The following is a 21,068-nucleotide window of genomic DNA, read 5'->3' on the forward strand; positions in this document are numbered from 1 at the left end:
GGCCCGACAGATTGTGGAAGTGTTCTCTTACAAGGCCTGATGTGCACTGCAAACAAGCACTGCTTAGCAGGATGAGCTCTCTTTGCAGAGCTTTTTCATGGCTCAATCAAACATGTGGCTGGTCCATGTGAACAATTATTTTAACCTCACATCTCTTGTTTAGACAGGGAAATGTGCAGCCAATAAAGATAACTTATATGGTTGCACAAAGATTCTCTGCAGAGAAGGAAGCAAAGGTTGAATGGAGGACCAGAGTTGGAGCACTGTACATGGTGGGGATAAAACAGGTAAGGATAGTGTTCTGAAAAAACTGATTGTGCCACAGTGCCCCCTCACATGACTTCATTGTGCCATTGTACCTCTTAAGTAATTTAATGATGTCACTGCCCCCTACTGAACTGTCTGAGACGGAGCCAGGGAGGACGAGGAGCAATCCTGAAGCCTGTGGACCGCTGTGATCATCAGGCTACATGTATGAGGACCCTGGCAGTGCTGCCACCTTTAGCACCAGGCAGAGTTGTATTGTGGGATCCAGTGGATGTCACCCTTTCACCCCTGGCTGGCCCCAAGACTGTGAAGATACTGAAGACAACGCTGGGGACATCGGTTTTGTGGATGCTTTTGTAGGGCAGTGCATGGACTCTACTTTACACCTTGTGTGCCAGCCCTAGGCTCTGCTGGCTGTGAAGCTGTCAGGGGCCAACAACTTTGGCGGCTAGTAGTGATGAGCGAGCATGCTCGTCAGAGCTTGGTACTCATTCAAGTATTAAGGTACTCAATGGTACTGATTACTCGGACGAGCATCTTGCGATACTCGAGAAAATCTCATCATCCATTTCCCGTAAGTTTGGCCGCTATTTTTCAGCCAATAAACATGCAGGAGACTCTTTGGTACATCCTGCGATCACGTGGGACCCATACATGTCGATAGCAGCGATTTGGTTAGCCAGATCAGATGACCCTGCCATATAAAAATTGCGTCCGCCAGTGCTTGCTTCAGACGTATGCTGGAAGAGATTAGGGACAGAGCTGCTGCTGGTCAGGGAGAGCATTAGGGAGGGAATTAGCGTTCCAGTAGGCAGGGAATACTCGCAATACAAACGAACAGCCCTTGTAAGGGCTTCAAATCGTTTGTAAATTGTATTACTACACACTGCTGGCTGTTACTTGGAGTGCAGCTACTACTATGTTTTCAGCAGCACAATGTGGTGATCGGCTGCTGACAGAAAAGGGACATTAGGTGTTGCATACAGACCCCTAAGAAGTACTCAGTGAAGTACTCAGAAGTACTTTTTTTCATTTTGTGGCTGGTGGTGCTGCTGTACTACATTGTATTGCTGGGATTTGTAGTACACCTGCACTGCACTTCACTGCTCATTGTAAGGGGGTGTAACAGAGTGTGTATAGGTCCAGCCACTAACGGATTGTATCCCACAGCCCCCCAAAACTAGTGGGACCACAATTATTTTTTCTGATTTCTGTATTTCATACGCAAGGCATATCTAAGTTCACTACTGCTTGCACAGAGTAAAGAGGGTGTCACAGAGTATGTATAGGTGCAGCCACTACCGGATTGTATCCCACAGCCCCCCAAAACTAGTGGGACCACAAGTATTTTTCCTGTTTTCTGTATTTCATACGCAATGCCTAAGTTCACAACTACTTGCACAGAGTAAAGGCAGTGTAACGGAGTGTGTATAGGTGCAGCCACTACCGGATTTTATTCCACAGCCCCCCAAAACTAGTGGGACCACTAGTATTTTTTCTGATTTCTTTCTTACGCAAGGCATATCTAAGTTCACAACTGCTTACACAGAGTAAAGGGGGTGTCACAGAGTGTGTATAGGTGCATCCACTACCAGATTGTATCCCACAGCCCCCCTAAACTAGTGGGACCATTAGTATTTTTTCAGATTTCTGTATTTCTTACGCAAGGCATATCTAAGTTCCATACTGTGCAGAGTCCATAAAATGGTGAACCCCAGGGGTAAGGGTCGAGGACGAGGGCGTGGGGTTCCAAGCGATGCAGTTGGCAGAGGCCGTGGTTCAGGGCAGGGTGACACAGCACCACCTGTTGAGGAGGGAGCAGTGGCACACCGCAGACATGCACTCCCTAGCTTCTTTGCCCAACTCACGGGGTCTCATGGTAGACCGATATTGAAACCGCAGCAATGTGAACAGGTGATCACGTGGATAGCGGATAATGTGTGCAGTAACTTATCCACCACCCAGTCTTCCACGCAGTCCACCCACGCTACCCAAGGGAGTGGAACCCTTGCTCCATTAGCTCAGCCTCTTTCCCCACAGCCTGGCCCCTCCAGGCAAAGAAGGGATTCAGATCCACCACCACGCTCCCAAGAACTCTTTTCTGGACCCTTCCCTGAGTCTGAGCAACCGGAGCAGTCGATCTGCCCCAACGCCCAAACTATGCAGCTCACGCAGTCAGTGGGTGATGAGAGTGGGGACTTGCAAGCGGGGTTGGAAAAGGTGTCTGTTGATGACGATGAGACCCGGTTGTGAGACAGTGAGGTTGTTGTCATGGATGTAACTCAAAGTGGGGAGGAGAGTGAGGAATTGGACGAAGAGCTGGTGGATGAGGACGAGGTGACTGACCTGAGCTGGGTGGATAAAGTTAGTGAAGACAGTGCTTGTGAGGGGGAGGCAAGTTCACCCGCAGGACCGGTTGGAAGAGGAAGAGGGGTGGGCAGAGGGAGAAGCAGGGGCAGAGCGAGTAGATCAGCAACTGTTTCACAGAGTCAAACTCCCAGGCTAGGTCTAGATGTTCCCAAGTCTGGAGGTTTTTTAAAGAAAGTGCGGATGACCGACGGACTGTAGTGTGCAACGTGTGCCACGCCAGGATCAGCAGGGGAGCCACCACTACCAGCCTAACCACTACCAGCATGCGCAGGCATATGAGTGCTAAACACCCCACTCAGTTGAACCAAGGCTGTTCAGTGACTGCAAGTCGCACCCCTGCTCCTTCCCCTGTGTCACGTGCTGGTTCTGTCAGCCCCCCCCCCCCGCCCAGGCCACAGGCACGAGCGCCTCCCACCCTACACCCACCCCTTCACCTCCACTGTGCTCCACACCCTCCAGCAAGGTGTCCAAGTGCAGCGTTCAACTGTCCCTGCAGCAGACCTTTGAACTGAGGCGCAAATACACTGCCACTCACCCGCATGCACAAGCCCTTAATGTGCACATAGGGCAGCATCTCCAAGCTCCGCAGTTTACCTATCGGCTGGTAGAGACAGAGGCTTTTGGGAATTTAATGACGGTCCCTCGGTACTCTGTCCTCAGCCGCCACTACTTTTTATGGTGTGCCGTCCCAGCCCTACACCAGCACGTGTTGGATAACATCATCCGGGCCCTGAGCAGCGTGGTCAGCGACAAGGTCCACCTAACCACGGACACGTGGACAAGTGCTGGCGGGCAGGGACACTATATCTTCCTGACGGCACATTGGGTCAACTTGGTGGAGGCTGGGACAGAGTCTGACCCTGGTTCCGCTCATGTGCTGCCCACACCGAGGATTGCAGGGCGTACCTCGATCACGGTCTCTCATGATTTGTACACCTCTTTCTCCTCCTCTTCTTCCTCCTCCTCTCTATTACCCTCCCCGAGCACGTCGCCTCCATTTCGTAGCGCTAGCTGCATCAGCAGTGCGGTGGGTAAGCGCCAACAGGCGGGATTGAAAGTGCAGAACTTAGGCAACAAGAGGCACATGGCCCAGGAGCTGTTGCAGGGCATCATGGCGCAGACAGATTTTTGGCTCACGCCAAGGAGCCTCAAACCAGGCATGGTTGTGTGTGACAACGGGCGGAACCTGGTGGGGGCTCTGCAACTCGGCAGCCTCACACATGTACCATGCCTGGCCCACGTGTTCAACCTAGTGGTGCAGCGGTTCCTTAAGACCTACCCCAATTTGGCCGACTTGCTCACCAAGGTGCGGCGCATCTGTGCGCATTTCCGCAAGTCAACCACTGATGCTGCCAACCTTAGGGCAGTGCAAAGGCGCTGTCAACTGCCGGCTCACAGACTGCTGTGCGACGTGCCCATGAAGTGGAATTCCACCTTCCAGATGGTAGCCAGGGTTTACCAGCAACGCAGAGCCATTGTGGAATGCCAGATGTCGGCCTCTGTGAGAAGCGGTAGTCAGGTCAGTCAGCTACCTCAAATGTACAATGAGGAGTGGACTTGGATGTCTGCTATCTGTCAGGTACTGGGCCCCTTTGAGGGGTCAACACAGATGGTCAGCGAGGATGCTGTCATCATCAGCCTCACCATCCCGCTGCTGTGTCTGCTTTAAACCTCCCTGCTCAGCTTGAAGTCTGAGACTCAGGAGACGGGTGAAGAACATCCGCTGCTAGATAGCCAGCCCACCCTGACGTTAGTTTCTCACCACAGAGTAGAGGACGAGGAGGATGAAGAAGAGGAGGAAGAAGAGCAGACTGCTGCCGCCACTGAAGCGGGTACCCATGCTCAATCCTTAGTTGTTGAGTGTGTATGGCCTGAAGAGGAGGAATTGGTGGTGGAGGAGGAGGAGGAGGAAATTGAGGTTAGTGAGGAGAGGGAGTTTTTGCGTGTTGGGACCCTGGCGCACATGGCTGACTTTATGTTAGGCTGTCTTTCCTGTGACCCTCGGGTTAAAAAAAATTTTGACAACACAGATTACTGGGTGTTCACCCTCCTGAACCCTCGGTACAAATAGAACTTTTCCACTCTCATTCCTGCCAAGGAACGCAGTATGACAGTGAATCAATATCAACAGGCCCTGGTGCAGAAGCTGAAAATGTACTTCCCATCTGACACCACTAGCGCCAGAGGACGTAGTTCTGTGGGCCAAAGAGCGGGTGAGAGGAGGGATGGAGCAGGCAGCTTGCCAAGGGGTAGGGGAACACTCTCCAAGGCCTGACAGTTTCATGGCACCCCAGCAAGACTATGTCCACCATCCCCAGTCTAGAAAGAGTAGGGGGGAAGCTTTCAGGAAGATGGTGAGAAAGTACCTTGCTAACCATACCAATGTCCTTTCCGATCACTCTTCTACCTACAACTACTGGTTTGCAAAGTATGATACGTGGCCTCAACTGGCGCTTTACGCCTTGGAGGTGCTGTGCTGCCCTGCCGCTAGCATGTTGTCAGAGCGGGTCTTCAGTGCAGCTGGTGCCATCATCACTGATAAGCGCACCCGCCTGTCAACTGACAGTGCTGACAGGCTGACGTTTATAAAAATGAACAAAGCCTGGATTTCACCTGAACTCAACTGTCCACCCAGGGAAAGCAGCTCAACATGACGATTCTTGGTATCTCCTCTCCTCCTTCAATTCTCAGCCAACACCCAAGTCTTCTTCCGCCATGCTGTGTCTCTCCTAATTATTGGGAGGCTCAATTGCTTCATCAGTCACTTCTAATGGGTCTCTGTGTCCTAACTGTCATGCTCTGATGTCACACTACGTCTGCGGAGGAGCGGGACTGGTTGCCGGGGGCCCGCTGATCGCACCCCTACCAACCAGCCAGCTGTTTTATACCCTTGATGGTGACTGACAGCTGGCCTAGCCAGTTAGCTATCAGCACCTGGGTTTGTGTCCACTATAAATCCCAGCCCCTGGACTCACTCCAACTTTTGGGTGGGCTCACTTGCTTCCTCCCTCACTTTTAATGGTTCCCTGGTGCTCAATGCCATGCTGTGTCTGGCTTAATTTTTGGGAGGCTAACTTGCTTCCACACTCACTTTTAATGGTTCTCTGTGTGCTCAATGCCATGCAGTGTCTGGCCTAATTTTTGGGAGGCTAACTTGCTTCCTCACTGACTTTTAATGGTTCTCTGTGTGCTCAATGCCATGCTGTGTCTGGCCTAATTTTTGGGAGGCTCACTTGCTTCCTTACTCACTTTTAATGGTTCTCTGTGTGCTCAATGCCATGCTGTGTCTGGCCTAATTTTTGGGAGGCTCACTTGCTTCCACACTCCCTTTTAATGGTTCTCTGTGTGCTCAATGCCATGCTGTGTCTGGCCGAATTTTTGGGAGGCTAACTTGCTTCCACACTCACTTTTAATGGTTCTCAGTGTGCTCAATGCCATGCAGTGTCTGGCCTAATTTTTGGGAGGCTCACTTACTTCCTCACTCACTTTTAATGGTTCTCTGTGTGCTCAATGCCATGCAGTGTCTGGCCGAGTTTTTGGGAGGCTCACTTGCTTCCTCACTCACTTTTAATGGTTCTCTCTGTGCTCAATGCCATGCAGTGTCTGGCCTAATTTTTGGGAGGCTCATTTGCTTCCTCACTCGCTTTTAATGGTTCTCTGTGTGCTCAATGCCATGCAGTGTCTGGCCGAATTATTGGGAGGCTAACTTGCTTCCACACTCACTTTTAATGGTTCTCAGTGTGCTCAATGCCATGCAGTGTTTGGCCTAATTTTTGGGAGGCTCACTTACTTCCTCACTCACTTTTAATGGTTCTCTGTGTGCTCAATGCCATGCAGTGTCTGGCCGAGTTTTTGGGAGGCTCACTTGCTTCCTCACTCACTTTTAATGGTTCTCTGTGTGCTCGATGCCATGCTGTGTCTGGTATAATTTTTGGAAGGCTCACTGGCTACTGCTACTACCTTGGTCACTCTGTCCTCACCCCCATGCTGTATCAGGCTAAATTTTGGGGTGTTTCATCATATGTACCTCTGTTTTAATGGTTCCATGTGTTCTCACTGCCATGCTGTGTCAGGCTGAGTTTTTGGGTGGTCCATATGCCTATCTCTGTTTTAAAGGGGTTATCCAGCGCTACAAAAACATGGCCACTTTTCCCCCTACTATTCTCTCCAGTTCAGGTGCGGTTTGCAATTAAGCTCCATTTACTTCAATGAAACTGAGTTTCAAAACCCCACCCTAACTGGAGACAACAGTAAGGGGAAAGTGGCCATGTTTTTATAGCGCTGGATAACCAGGCTGTTGCACAGAATTAGGCATAATGGTGCCCTGCTGTTTCCTGTCCATTTCCGTGGTGTTTCCATCATTTTCTGAGGTTGACAGGTTTTCACACGACCTTCCCCCTACCGAACTTGGGTCCCCTGCAAAAATGCTCGAGTCTCCCATTGACTTTGATGGTGTTGGTTACTCGAAACGAGCACTCGAGTATCGGGAGATATTCATCTCGAGTAACGAGCACCCGAGCATTTTAGTGCTCGCTCATCACTAGCGCCTTTGGTGCTTGGGTCCTGGACATTTATGCCTAGCAATGCCAATGACTATCCCAAATTTTTCCTCCCTATGTGTATAACCTTACATTTCTCAGTGTTGCTGATAAGAACAAACTTGATACCAAAACAATAAATGATGCAGCAGAGCTTACAATGTTTGTCCAACTTTATGCATCATTATAAAATTTTATATATATATATATATATATATATATATATATATATAAAAAAAAATCTAGTCACAAAGCTACTGGAACAAATCCCTCTCTCCACATCACAGGACTGTATAAAGCCTGATGTAAGTACATGGGGGTTTATTGACAGTGAAGATGTGCGGGGAAAATACGGAGTGTGTCTCTGTTTCCAACTCTTTAAAAACAAGACATCGCTGAGAGAAGTCACCATGGTATCTGAGCCAGATGGAGAAAGCAGTGACTTTGATCTGGAAAGATTTCACTTGTGAGGTGCTGGATTTAATTGTTTGTTCTGCCTTTGACTGCGTCTAATCAGTAATTTATTCATTTATCTGCTGTATGGTGATATCCTGTAGACCACTGGGTATGGTTTTAAACACAAAATGTTCTTTAATGGGGCTTATTTGACCTTAGGGTCCTATTACACAGCCCAATAATAAACAGGAAATGAGCGCTGATCTGCTAGCAGATTGTTTAGTGAGCTGTTATACAGACGGCATTGTTAGAGATGTCCGTGCAGCCCTTGCATGTAGTGCAAAATAATAGCTAACCTTACTGCATTCTTTTGAGTCCTTGGAGGTCTTCCGCGCTGTGTGCAGCTCTGCTTCTTCTATGCAGTGACAGGCCGCCGGCTGCTCAGCCAACCTATGGCCAAAACAGGCTGTGGACAGTGATTGGCTGAGCGGCCATTCTCTGACGGTGATTGGCTGAGCAGCCAGTTGCCTGTCATTGAAAAGACCGGAGAAGAAGTATAGCTGCACACAGCGCGGAAGGCCTCTGAGGATGCCTGAAAACATGGTAAGGTGAGTTAATATTTATTATTTTACACTATAATCATCAGCCGTTGGCCGTGCATCACTCTGTAAGAGACCGGCCATTCAGTGACCCCGGCCGGGTCACGGAACGGCTGGTTGAATGATCTTTATGGCTGTAGTGTTTTGATGCAGGCCCATCAGGGCATGCCCGCTTCAGAACACTCCACAGCACACAATGAAGCAAGCAGCCGGAGCCGCTCGCTTCATTGTGTGAACTGACAGGGTTTCCTACGGCAGCAGAAAACTGACATGTCAGTTATTTGCGGGTCCGCTTGGGATCCTGGCCGGAGCGTATATGATGTGTAAACGCTCTGGCCGGGATCCCATAGCAGATAGGGCAGTGTTCACAGGCGCATAAAGTACGGTCGTTGTCTGTGTAATAGGGCCCTTAGTACCTAGGGTGGCGTAGGTTGTAAATACAGCCCTGCTACCTTCTGGTTTTTGAGAAGGTCTGTTGTGGAGGTCTGTTCCTTTCTGTAGAGATCACAATGTAATTTAGGAATTAAAAAAGGACTATGAAAAAGACTAATTTGGCTTTAATTTGTGTATTTCTGAATAAAGAGAATGAGAAATAATGAAGAAAGAAAATCTGAAACCAATCCTGAGACTGAGACATGCTAGTAACCTGAAATGGGAACTTTCATTTACAAGACCTACATAACAACACAGCAAAGGTAACTAAAGTAATGTTTGTATTATGATCCTCTCTAAATGACTTTACATCAAATCCATCCTGTGAAAGTAGCTTCTCATATGAAACGAGCAAAATGGTTGTCACTTTTCTCAGTTTTTATGTTTCCTTTTTACTAAACTTGCAAACTCAGCAGTGCCATGTAAATAAAACAAGCCTATGGTAAACCATGAAAATTCTCATTGGAGATGTTAATTCATTTACCAAGGGCAGGATAAAGGCCATAGTAAGTTTTTGCCAGTACCATTAATAACCACAGGATATCCCAGGTTAAAAGATGGCTGCCATTCCTGTGAATCCCACATGAGGATGGTATAGCAACGTGCAATCTCCTCACCCACACACAGATTGGGACGGTGAAAATCTCAGGAGGACAAAGGATAAAAACTAAGAATATTTGTTTTAAAAAGTCAGCGCATTTTAAGACCGTTCTGGCCTCTTCCTTCAGGAACTATACATCTAACAACAGATCCACATTATATACACTGGTATAAGCATGACGTCCTTTAACATCATTACCATAATTATATGCATACCAATGCCATGATATTACTCACTGTTAGTTTTTTTTGTTCTTAGTTTGGTATGAGAAATTCACGGAATGGGAATGCTTCCCCATTGGCATCCGAACACTTCATTTTGTACATTTGTTCTAATCTTAATTGTTAAGGTTTTAATGAAGAATCAAAATAGGGCAGTGTTGGGTAGCAACCCAGTTGGGTACCTCTCGAAAGTGAAAACTTCTGGGAAAGTCTATAGTGCCATTAGAAAAAAAATCACCAGTTGATTTTGGAATTAAAGTAAACCTATCATTTTTAAAAACTATTGACATGTCATAGAGACATGTCAAACGTTTTTATCGGTCACGGTCTGAGTGTTTAACTATATCTTAGCATTACTGGTGACATACACACATCTGGCACCAGGGTCTCAACACATTTCTCCCACAACTTGGGCTCATCAGGAGACCAGCAATAATCAATCAAAAGCGTCATACATAAGGGCCAAATCTATATCTATTAGCTATATCTATTATGAGTTATGTGGCCCTTATGTATCATACTCTTGCTTGATTATTGCTGGTCTCCTGATGAGCCCAATTGGTGGGAGAAATGCATTGAGACCCTGGTGCCAGATTTGTGTATGTCACCAGTAATGCTAAGATATAGTTGTCCTTTGGGAATAGAAAAGTGGGTAAATTTTATTGAATAAGGGTTTATAAAAATAATTGGAAGAAGTGATCTCACACTTGATATCTGTATACAGTGGTACCTTGGTTTAAGAGTAGCTTGGTTTAAGAGCTCACAGTTTTTCAAAATTGTCACTTGGTTTAAGAGCATTGCTTTGGTTTAAGAGCTCCCTGTACTGGGTGGGAGCGCGAGTGGAAGAGGGGCATGATCTGCATAGCAGGGTCTATAGCCCTGTACTATGACCCAGGAAGTCTCCTTCACCTTCTAAATCATAGTAAATCCACTTCAGGCTGGGGCTTGCATCAGGGGACAGGACTGTGTGTGTGGGGGTAATCTCTTCATAGCTGTAACCCCTCTCTCCCCGGACAGAGAGCGCTGCATGTATGTGCTCACTAGAGATGAGCGAACCGGGTTCGGGTTTGAGTCCATCCGAACCCGAACGATCTGCAGGACTTGAATAAAGCTCTAAGGTTGTCTGGAAAACATGGATACAGCCAATGACTATATCCATGATTTCCACATAGCCTTAGGGCTTTATTCAACTTCAGCAGCCACTGCTAATCAAATGCCGAAAGTTCGGGTTTGGATGGACTCGAACATGCTCGAGGTTCGCTCATCTCTAGTGCTCACATCTACCCCTAAATCATTATTTTTGGGGTGTGGAACCAATTGTCTGCATATCAGTGATTTCTTCTGGGAAAATTTGCTTTGGTTTAAGAGTGGATTTGGATTACGAGCACTGCCCCGAAACGTATTATGTTCGTAATCCAAGGCACCACTGTATATGAAAATCCCTCCTGAACTATTTCCTCCTGTGCCTACCGGTATGAAGCTACATTGATCCTTCTTAACTGACCATTCTGCCAACACCTTTGTCAAAGTCTACAGTTAAAAAGGACCTGTCTTTAATACTGGTCTGTCTGTTTTAGTAAGTGCTTGCTGTACCAATTACATAACAATTCTGAAACACCTTAATCTATAGCTCTGTGATGTGCCATTCCTGTTATTATTAATAGAAAGGCATGACCAATTGGGTGATATTAATTAAGGGTGTGTCTCTACACTGTGTGATGGTGCGTTTACACAAAACGATAATTGGGCCGATCGTACGATTAACGATGTCGGAGTAACGATTTTTTTTCATAACGATCAGCGTTTATACGGTACAATATATCATACGGAAAATTTGTTTTGCGATCGTTTTGCGATCCTTAAGCCTATCTCACACAATGGTTAAATTGGCGAACGACTGTTCACACGGAACGATCTGCGAATTTTTTGCGAACGACGATTTGATAACATGTTGAAAGATCAAAATGAACGATTTCTTGTTCGTCGTTTGATCGTTCGCTGCGTTTACACGTACGATTATCGTTCAAATTCGATCGTTATCGCGCAAATTCGCACGATAATCGTTACGTGTAAACGCACCATTACACTATCCAATCAGAGCCAGACTATGTAGTCCCCCCCCCCCCCCCAAACTGGTAACATTTGGTTATTGAGTCATACATTTCTTGCAAGAATAAGAGGAACAGCACAGAATTGATACAAGTATTCATTTAAACAGACAAGTAAGATCTACATAATGATACACCAAAATGTATCTTTATCAGCTAAAACCATTGTTTTTACAATATACTATATTATATATGATCACATTTTGAAAGAAAACGTCACGTAACATATTGATATAATAGGAACTTTCTTCCTGTTACTCAAGAAGTATAGAAAAGAAGCTGGAGATAATTTAATTGAATCCAAGCACAGTTATCAGGGTTTGCACTGATAAAGATATACAATTCATTCAGTCCCAAACATACAGCCTGTAAAGCTGCAACCTTGTCTTCAGTTGGTTAAAAAGTTTCAGAATGCCTAAGAAGTTTCATGAGAACCCTAGGTCTTGAAATGCTTCACTTCTTTCACGGTTCAGACAAATATGCTTTTACATCAGGTACAAATGATGGGTCATTCTGTGTTGTATATATCAATGACCGCCCTTTGGTTGTATGTAAATGGTTTCTGTAACTGTTTATTTCTAATACAATTCATAAACTGTACGTTTGTCGAACAAATTACTGAATCAACAATCCAGTAAACCATTCAATTCTTATTTGTTCAAGTGTTTTATTAATTTTCTTGGGGTTTTCTTTGAACCTTCTGCAGTGTCCCAATACCTTTTTCCCCAGTAACTTTATGAATAAGGTTGTTGTGTGGCTGAGGAATACAGTACCTTGCTTAAGCCCGTATTCCACGGGTCATTAAGAGGAGCAAACGAGCACTGTCAGCGCTCGTTTGCTCCTCGTTCCCCGCTCGCTGCCGCCGCTATTCAACGCGTCGGCAGCGAGCGGGTGAGTGCGGGAGGGGCGGCGGGGTGCTGCGGGGGGGGGGCTGCTCGGAGGATCGCTGATCATCCGGGCAGCCCATAGGATATAGCAGCGTATGCTGCCGACGCTCCTATTCAACGGAGCGACGGCAGCAGATCGTTGCTATATCAGTCGCTTGTTTTTCAACATGTTGAAAAACAAGCGACTGCAACGATCAGCCGACATGAACGATGTCGGCTGATCGTTGCACTCTATTCCACGGAACGATTATCGTCCGTAGCAGTCGATATCGTCCGAAAACTAACGATAATCGTTCCGTGGAATAGGGCCTTTACTCTGGGTATTATATATTCTTTGTATATTATGAGATAGATCTGCAGAGTTCTGGGAGTACAAATGTTTCATAACCCCAGCCAGCCAAACTGTGAAGATTCTGATAAGCAAAGTCTGCTCTAATTGGACTGAATTCCATTTTAAGTAGATCACTAACTTGTAGCAACTTTGCCTTATACTTACCCTGCCATGTGACATATTCTACCCAGATAGCCCTGCATTGTACCGTCTGTTGCAGCCCATTGTGGCCACCATACTTCTCTGAACCTTCATCATGATGGATAATCCATTAATATTTTGTATTTTTTAGGTAAAGGAAAGACTTGTCAACTAATTTCAAACAGATTTTGGAAAAAATGGGTTGAACCAGAAACAAAGTTGTGTAGTCATTTACCATATGCAAAAGGAGTACAACCATGCACATTACAGTGGTATTTGCAGGGAATTAGAGATCTGAAAATCTCTGTATACAAAGTCCACAGGACATGGTACCTGGAGGAGTCGTAAGGCCCATTGATTCTAGCCCATAGTGGAGGAGGGTCAAGGGGCATAGATTTCGGAATCATGTTACCTTCTAACAGTGATCATGGCAGCTCCATTTCCCCCATTGCTTTTAAGATTATTTTGCTTGTACAGCCAATGTTTTTCTTTATATTTAGGCTGAGGCTACACCATGACATCAGTTGCATGAAAGGAAGATTGCAAGGTTGCATTGCAATACTGCAAGCCTTCTGTTGTAATTGTTTGATGTTACTACATTGGAATCTCCTTTTTTTTAGCATAGAGGTCATTGTAAATAACCTGATTGGGTCTCCTTTGCAACGGATAAGCTTTTCTGTGTCTATTGAGGGTTGCAAATCCTAAATCTAATCCTTAATTTACAATTTACAACCAAATTGATCCCTAAAATTATCATGTAGCTTCAGTGTGATAATACCTTTATGTCAAGCAAAGTTGCTGTTTAGCCCTAACTGAACAACTGTTATAAACTGAGGTCAATTTGTTACCACTTCCATTCCATTTAAGATTAGTTATAGAAGAAATTAAGTACTAACAAAATATTACTACCATTACATGCCGTACAGTAAGATTATCCATAGAAACTGCCATTTGCCTTTTAAAAGACAAACTGTTATGCCAATAGCTGCTGCTGGAAGCCAAGGAGGAAGAGGGGAGACAAGGACGGTAAGCCCTTAAGCCACCCACCCAGTTGTCCCTACCTGTAAGCCCTTAGCTACCCTAAGCAGTAGAGGACAACTTCCTATGCCAATGGTGAAAACACAAACGCAGAGAAGACAAATAAACAAGAACGGGTGGTCAAGTAAGCAAAGTACAGAATCATAACCAAATAAATAGTCAAGTAGCAATAGTAGAGGTCAGAATAAACAAGATAAGAGATACAGGATGAACCACATGCTAAACAGAGACTACAGGTATGATTTTGGCTGGGTTCAGACTATGTATTTACAATCCGTTTATTTTTGCGAAAAATGGATGATAAACTGATAAAAAAAAAACTCATGGAATTGTGTGCATTCGTTTTGATCGGTTTTTCCAATGACTTCCATTATAAAAAAAGACAGATCAAAAAGGATCCGTTTTTTTTTTGTGTCCGTTAAAAAAAACTGATCCGTTGTGATCTGTTTTTTTTTTAAATAATGGAAGTCAATAGAAAAACGGATGCACACATTTGCATCCGTTTTTTTTCATCAGTTTTTCCATCTGTTTTTTGGTATGTGACCCATTTAACTTCACACTACCAGTATCCACAGCGGATTTTGCTACAAAGTCGCAGTGTGAAATCCGCTGCGGATCCGATACGTGTGAAGCTACCCAAAGACAAAACATTTGTCTTTGGAGTGTATGTTCAAATTGCTACCCCAACCCAACCTAGTCAGGAGATGGAGGGCCTTGTCGTGGCATACGAATATTCAGCTATACTCGTTTATGTGATTCTGTATTTTCATGAATATTCCTATGTTTCGTAGTAATGATGATAAATATCTACATTTTATAATCAATAGTTAAAATCATACAGTAATCATTTTCTTCCACTTCATGATTGCAGACAATCACGAGAGAACCATTGTTACTGGCTTATGTGTGAGGCAATAGATTTATCACTCATACAGTGATTTTAGGCGATCCCTAACAGGAAATGCTTACAGGAAAGTGTGTACATTGGTTGATTAATTACATGAAATCAGTTAAAGTTATATTGTATTCCCTTTTCTGCTTAGGAGATCTGTGATCAAGCTTTCATGTAATGGTGTTGGCAAATTTTAACAAGGATGTGCATAGCAAGGTGGAAGTAAGTGCATTCAGAGAACCCCTGAATTACTAATTCCTAACAATTACCTACTAATTACCTAACAATAAATAGATTTAGGCCAGTTTCACATGTACCGTATTGAAGCCGATTTCCCACAGCGAAATACGTTACAATGCTCTGTACTGTCATTTCCTATGAATCTACATTCTCATAGCAGATTTTCATTCTTCTGTAGCCCCTGCCCACTCAACCCACAGCTGCTGGGCTAATACATAAGCATCATCTGGCTAGATAGATGACGTGGCAGTGCTCCTAATGGTGCTCCAGAGCAGATTTTACCCCAACTAACAGCGTAGAAGTGGCCGAGGAGAAAGGTAAGACACATAACTTCCTCCTCTGCATCCCCGGCACTATAGGGGACTATCAGCAGGTTCGATTCGCCTAACCTGCTGATAGTTCCCCCTTTAAAGGATTCTTGATATCAGAGCTGATACTGGCTAGTGTAGATGATGGCAGGGAAGAACGTGTAAGAAAAATAGAGGCAGCGTCTATTACTTTCAGAACCTATGGATCCTTCTTGGGTGACTTCTACAGGGGGGAAGATCTACAAGTAGGAGGATGGACATCTTATGGAAGGGTATACATTGATCCATTCTTTTAAAAAAGATATTTTTTAAATACTGACAGTTATACCCACCAGAAAATATTTGCTTTCAATATGAATGAACTTAGAGATGATTCTCCAGCTGCCAACATTTTTACAGATGGGATTTATAAAATTAAAACCTAAAAGACATGCCAGCCACGCTCAGCTGCAGAAAATCTCTGACACAGACAATGTCTCACAGACAGCTGCAGTCATGAGTTGTCTACAGTATGATCATTGAACCTGAGTTTTCCTTTCAAATCTTGTATCATTAATTTGGTCACATGTTGGCTCCTCCAGCTGCACAGAATAATGAACTACTGGTTGTAGCTAGAAGGACTGGACTAGGGCTACATGGTCATTTCCGTCACTTGACAGAAACCCCTCGTGGCCAAATCCTGTCTTCAATCTCTTTGAACAGGAGGGCTTGCATGCCTCTGCTCTCCGCTCAAAGAATTCACATGTCAATTTTTTAAATGGTAAGGTGCAGAAAGGCCTCCCCTTCAAACACATTGAAGGCAGGATTTGGCCGCGAGGGGTTCCGCACAAAATCTCAGCGCCGATTTTGTAGTGTGAACAGGACCTTAGTCACAGACACTTTAATAAATGTGCGCGATCTACCTGCAGCTTTCCTGTTCGGAGTTGCATCGCTATTTAAGGGATGGATATGACTGTACTGTAAGTCACGTGTGTATGAGAATATGCAAACCACATTAGACACTGGGTGACTGAAAATCCAGCAGGTTTAGATTTTTGTCCTGTTGTGTTGTTCATATATCATGTTTTCAGTAGTAACACAACCACATTCATTGCTTGTTATGTTGCAGTAAGACCTCTGCAGTCTTTGTACTTCTGGCCCTATCCTTAAAGAGAAACTAACAACAGGTTAGAAGACTCTAACCTGCCGGTATGGCACACATGGCGCTGAGAATAAAGGTCATATACTAACCTTCAGCCTCAGTCATATTTATCAGTTTAATTAATATGTAAATTAGGAAGGTTGGTGCACTTGGAGCGGTACTACTGTCCTTAGTGCACCAATCTACCTGGCGGCTCTCTGTAATGATGCCAGATGTCATTTGTATGACTGTGTGAGGGTTGACTAAATGAGCAATGACCCCTTGTTATAGCACCCTTGTGTAAAGGTGCCCTTAATACAGATCAATAAACAAGGAACAATGGACAAGGATCCAACATATTTGGCTACTTAAGCTCAGTTAAGTAATCATCCCAGGCACATAATAACAGTGGCTTCACTCCGAGTTCTTTGTCTCACAGAATTATTGGAAGTAGTTTCTCCCCTAGGCAAGTTACAATGTTGTATGCAAGTCATTGAATCACATCTCTTACCATTACTGGTAGCCCACTATAAATGGCTATAAATAATTTAAAGGGGGCTTGCCCAACTTGTGCACAGGCTCCCAACAAAAATTGGTTTGTTGCTTCCTTTGCCCGTTCCAAACTCTTTGGGGGACATTTATTAAGTCTGGCGTTTTTTACGCCGGACTTAAAAATGTCCCCGCATCTCCAGCGCTACGGGAATTTATGTAGAGGCGGGCTGCCTCTACATAAATCCTGTGGGCGTCGGTGCGCACAGCCGAAAACCTACGCCAGCCGAGGACTTGAGTAGGTTTTCGGCGTATCTTTTGGCGGAACGGATGGTGAATCGCGCAGACTCTGAGTCCGCGCCCTCCGTTCCGCCCCCTTCGCACCCCCTCCCCGCCCCCCGGCGTACTCGGCGGAAAGTGCCAATTTGCGAATATTTTATTCGCAAATCGGCAATTTGCGAATAAAATAATGCGCAAATCGGCACTTTCCGCCAAAAATCATCCGTACGTCTGATGATACATGTCCCCCTTTGTGAACCCATATTGCTATGGACTTTATAACTGACTTGCCCAGTACGTTATTCTTTCATCAGGCCTTCTTTTTGCAGTCCATTTGGCCACCTTGTCCATTAGTTATAACTTACACCTTTGTACATACTGCACCTCTGACAGAAAATTATAGTTTACATTTCTAGAGTGTGCTCTGTGGACTTATAGGGTCAAGTTGGACTTTGGTCTATGAGTTCAATGGCCAGTCCAAAGTCCCAATCAGATTTTTGAGATCTTCTTTTAGCATGTTGTTTTCTCTCAAAAGGAGGACTAGGTGAATTTCACCTTCAGTAAACCTTCAAAAAATATATTAAGTAATAAACATATACTTACCTGATAGCTTATGATCCCAGAGTATAATCAAATTCTATAACACTGAGGTATATATTATTATTTGCAAAAAAGACAAATTTGGTCAGCTCTCCTACAACACCATTCACATTAGGCAGGAGCATGTTGCTATGGCTGAAATTGCAAACACACAAAAACACAAAAAATGCAACAGCTCACTGCATACTGTATATATTATTGCTAAATGTCCCTACCTGTGTACAATCACCACTAAAATTTTCAGTTTCCTCCATTGCCACAGTTGTGGCAGCATTGTCAGAAGTATGCCCACAAAATCTCGAATCTCTTCCTTTCTGTTGAACACAAAATTCCCAAATAGGTTATTGAGAGAGACATGTGATCATGTGGGATAGGACTGAATCTGCTTCACTAATAAAAACAGGAAAAAGCAATCTTGTTAAAAAAAAGCAGAGAGATATTTTGGACATTCAGGCACGGATTTCCGGACCCATAGACTTTAATTAGTCATGGACACCCCTCCGGATTTTTCCGGAAGGGTGTCCGTCCCAGAAAATAGATCCGGAAAAAATAGGACATGTCCTATTTTTGTCCGGAATTCCGGCCCGGACGCCCCCATAGAAGTCTATGGAAGCGCCGGAATCACGGGCACTTTCCTGATGTACATCAGGAAAGTGCCCGGGATTTCAGATTGGTTGAGAGCCACACCCAGACCTCAGCACAGGCCTGCTCGCCGCCCGATCCCCGGATCTCACCACTGCGTTCTGCCTGCCCGACACCCCAAGCACGCTAACGTCGGTGGCCGCCCTTTTGCCACCCCGCCCCCTGGCAGCACTGCCCATACGCCACCCGATACCCCGAGCTCCCCCGGATCCTGGCAGCGCTGCCGGCCCGCCGCCCGACACCTCCAAGCTGCCCCCCTCCCGGACCCTGGCAGCGCCACACCTCCAAGATGCCCCCAGGACCCTGGCAGTGCCCTCCCCGGTCCCTGGCAGCGCCACCCGCCCGCCTCCCGACACCAACCAAGCGCTCTTCTCCCACCTTCTCCGTGATGCCAGGACTCCTCGCCCGCAAACCATCATCGCCTCCGCCCCCCCCCTCCGGGACTCCGCACCAGACCCCCGCGACCGCAGCAGGTTCCCCGTTCCCCCCGCAAGCCCCCCCCTCCCCCGGGACCCACCACTTGCTGCTGCCGCCAGACTGGACGAGCTGGCGGCACACCCCACCACACGCCTGGACCTACACTGGGACAAGTGAGATCGCAGCCCCCCCCCCAAGAACTAAAACACCCACCATGTCCTAGCAGGATCATGATGGGAGTAGTCGTTCTGCTACCTGTGGCCATCCAGGTTGCAGAACTACTACTCCCATCGTGCCCTGTTGACAGGCCATGGTGGGAGTTGTAGTTTTGCCACCTGCAGCCATCCAGGTCACAGAACTACTACTCCCATCATGCCCTGCTGACAGTCCATAATGAGAGTTGTAGATTTGCAACATATGGCCATCCATGTCACAGAACTACTACTCCCATCATGCCCTGCTGACAGTCCATGGTGGGAGTTGTAGTTTTGCCACCTGCAGCTTTCAGGTCACAGAACTACTACTCCCATCATGCCCTGCTGACAGTCCATGATGGGAGTTGTAGTTTTGCAACATATTGCCATTCAGGTTGCAGAACTACAACTCCCATCATGTCCTGACATTTTTTCATGATGGGATTTGTAGTTTTGCAACCTGGGGTGACGGTGGTAGGGTACAGGAGGGGTGACGGTAGTAGGGTACAGGCAGGGGCGCCGCAATCATGAGGCGACTTGAATCGTCTGCCTCAGGCGGCGCCACCAGCTGTCTTCGTGGGGGCGGCATTCAGTGGCAGATTATAATATGGGCGGTTCGGGCGGCCGCCCACATTATAATCCACCACTGACTGTACTGGAGCCCCCCCGCCCCCGGGCAGTATCTGTAATGAGATGCTGTGAGCGGGGGAGACTGTATTCATAAGCGCCGCCCTGTAATGAATCAGCCGCGCGGTGCTGTTACTACAGCGCGGCGCTTATGAATACAGTCCCCCCCCGCTCACAGCATCTCATTACAGATACTGCCCGGGGGCGGGGGGGCTCCAGTACATGCATTCCACGTCCGTGATCCGACAGGATCACGGAACGTGGAATGCAGCCTTAGTCCCCCGGCTGATGTGCGGCTGCCCGGGGTGTCCCATCCTGTCCCCGGCAGCGCGCGCATCAGAGAGCTCCCCGTGCGCCGGAAGTCACAGCCACAGGCACACGGGGAGCTCTCTGATGCGCGCGCTGCCGGGGACAGGACGGGACACCTCCGGCAGCCGCACATCACCCGGGACCAGACCAGAGAGGCTCGACGGGGGAACGGAGGGCAGGTGAGTTGTGTGCTGTTTTTTGTTTTATCTGCTGTGCAGGGGGGGGGGGGAGAGGGGGACCATCTATAAGGTAGGGGGGAAAGAGGGGGACCATCTATAAGGGGGGGGACCATCTATAAGGGGGGGGGAGAGGGGGACCATCTATAAGGGGGGGGGGGAGAGGGGGACCATCTATAAGGGAGGGGGGGAGAGGGGGACCATCTATAAGGTAGGGGGGGGAAGGGGACCATCTATAAGGGGGGGGGGGAGAGGGGGACCATCTATAAGGGGGGGGGGAGAGGGGGACCATCTATAAGGGAGGGGGGGGGGGGAAGGGGACCATCTATAAGGGAGGGGGGAAAGAGTGGGACGATCTATAAGGGAGGGGGGAAAGAGGGGGACCATCTATAAGGGGGGGGGGGGACCATCTATAAGGGGGGGGACCATCTATAAGGGAGGGGGACCATCTATAGGGGGGGGAAGGGGACCATCTATAAGGGAGGGGGACCATCTATAGGGGGGGGAAGGGGACCATCTATAAGGGAGGGGGGAAAGAGGGGGACCATCTATAAGGGGGGGACCATCTATAAGGGAGGGGCGGGAGGGGGACCGTCTATAAGGGGGGGGGAAGAGGGGGACCATCTATAAGGGGGGGAAGAGGGGGACCATCTATAAGGGAGGGGGGGAGAGGGGGACCATGTATAAGGGGGGGGAGGGGGACCATCTATAAGGGAAAGGGGACCATCTATAAGGGAGGGGGAGAGGGGGACCATCTATAAGGGAGAGGGGACCATCTATAAGGGGGGGGAAGAGGGGGACCATCTATAAGGGGGGGGAAGAGGGGGACCATCTATAAGGGAGAGG

The 21,068-nt window shown here is 46.9% G+C and overlaps 1 protein-coding gene across 2 annotated transcripts in view; it reads left to right on the top strand.

Moving 5' to 3' along the window:
• Positions 1 to 206: 206 nt before the first annotated feature.
• Positions 207 to 21,068, top strand: part of IRF4 (interferon regulatory factor 4) — a 53,488-nt gene continuing 32,626 nt past the window's right edge. Inside the window, exons 1-4 of one of the 2 annotated variants that reach the window (XM_069960214.1) lie at positions 207 to 287; positions 8,753 to 8,865; positions 14,973 to 15,043; positions 15,240 to 15,378. The gene's annotated coding sequence lies outside the window, so the exon portion shown is untranslated. The remainder of the gene's footprint in view (positions 288 to 8,752; positions 8,866 to 14,972; positions 15,044 to 15,239; positions 15,379 to 21,068) is intronic. The other variant, XM_069960215.1, reaches the window with a different exon arrangement.

The sequence above is a fragment of the Dendropsophus ebraccatus genome, chromosome 2, assembly GCF_027789765.1.
Source record: "Dendropsophus ebraccatus isolate aDenEbr1 chromosome 2, aDenEbr1.pat, whole genome shotgun sequence".
In the NCBI taxonomy this organism is placed as follows: domain Eukaryota; kingdom Metazoa; phylum Chordata; class Amphibia; order Anura; family Hylidae; genus Dendropsophus; species Dendropsophus ebraccatus.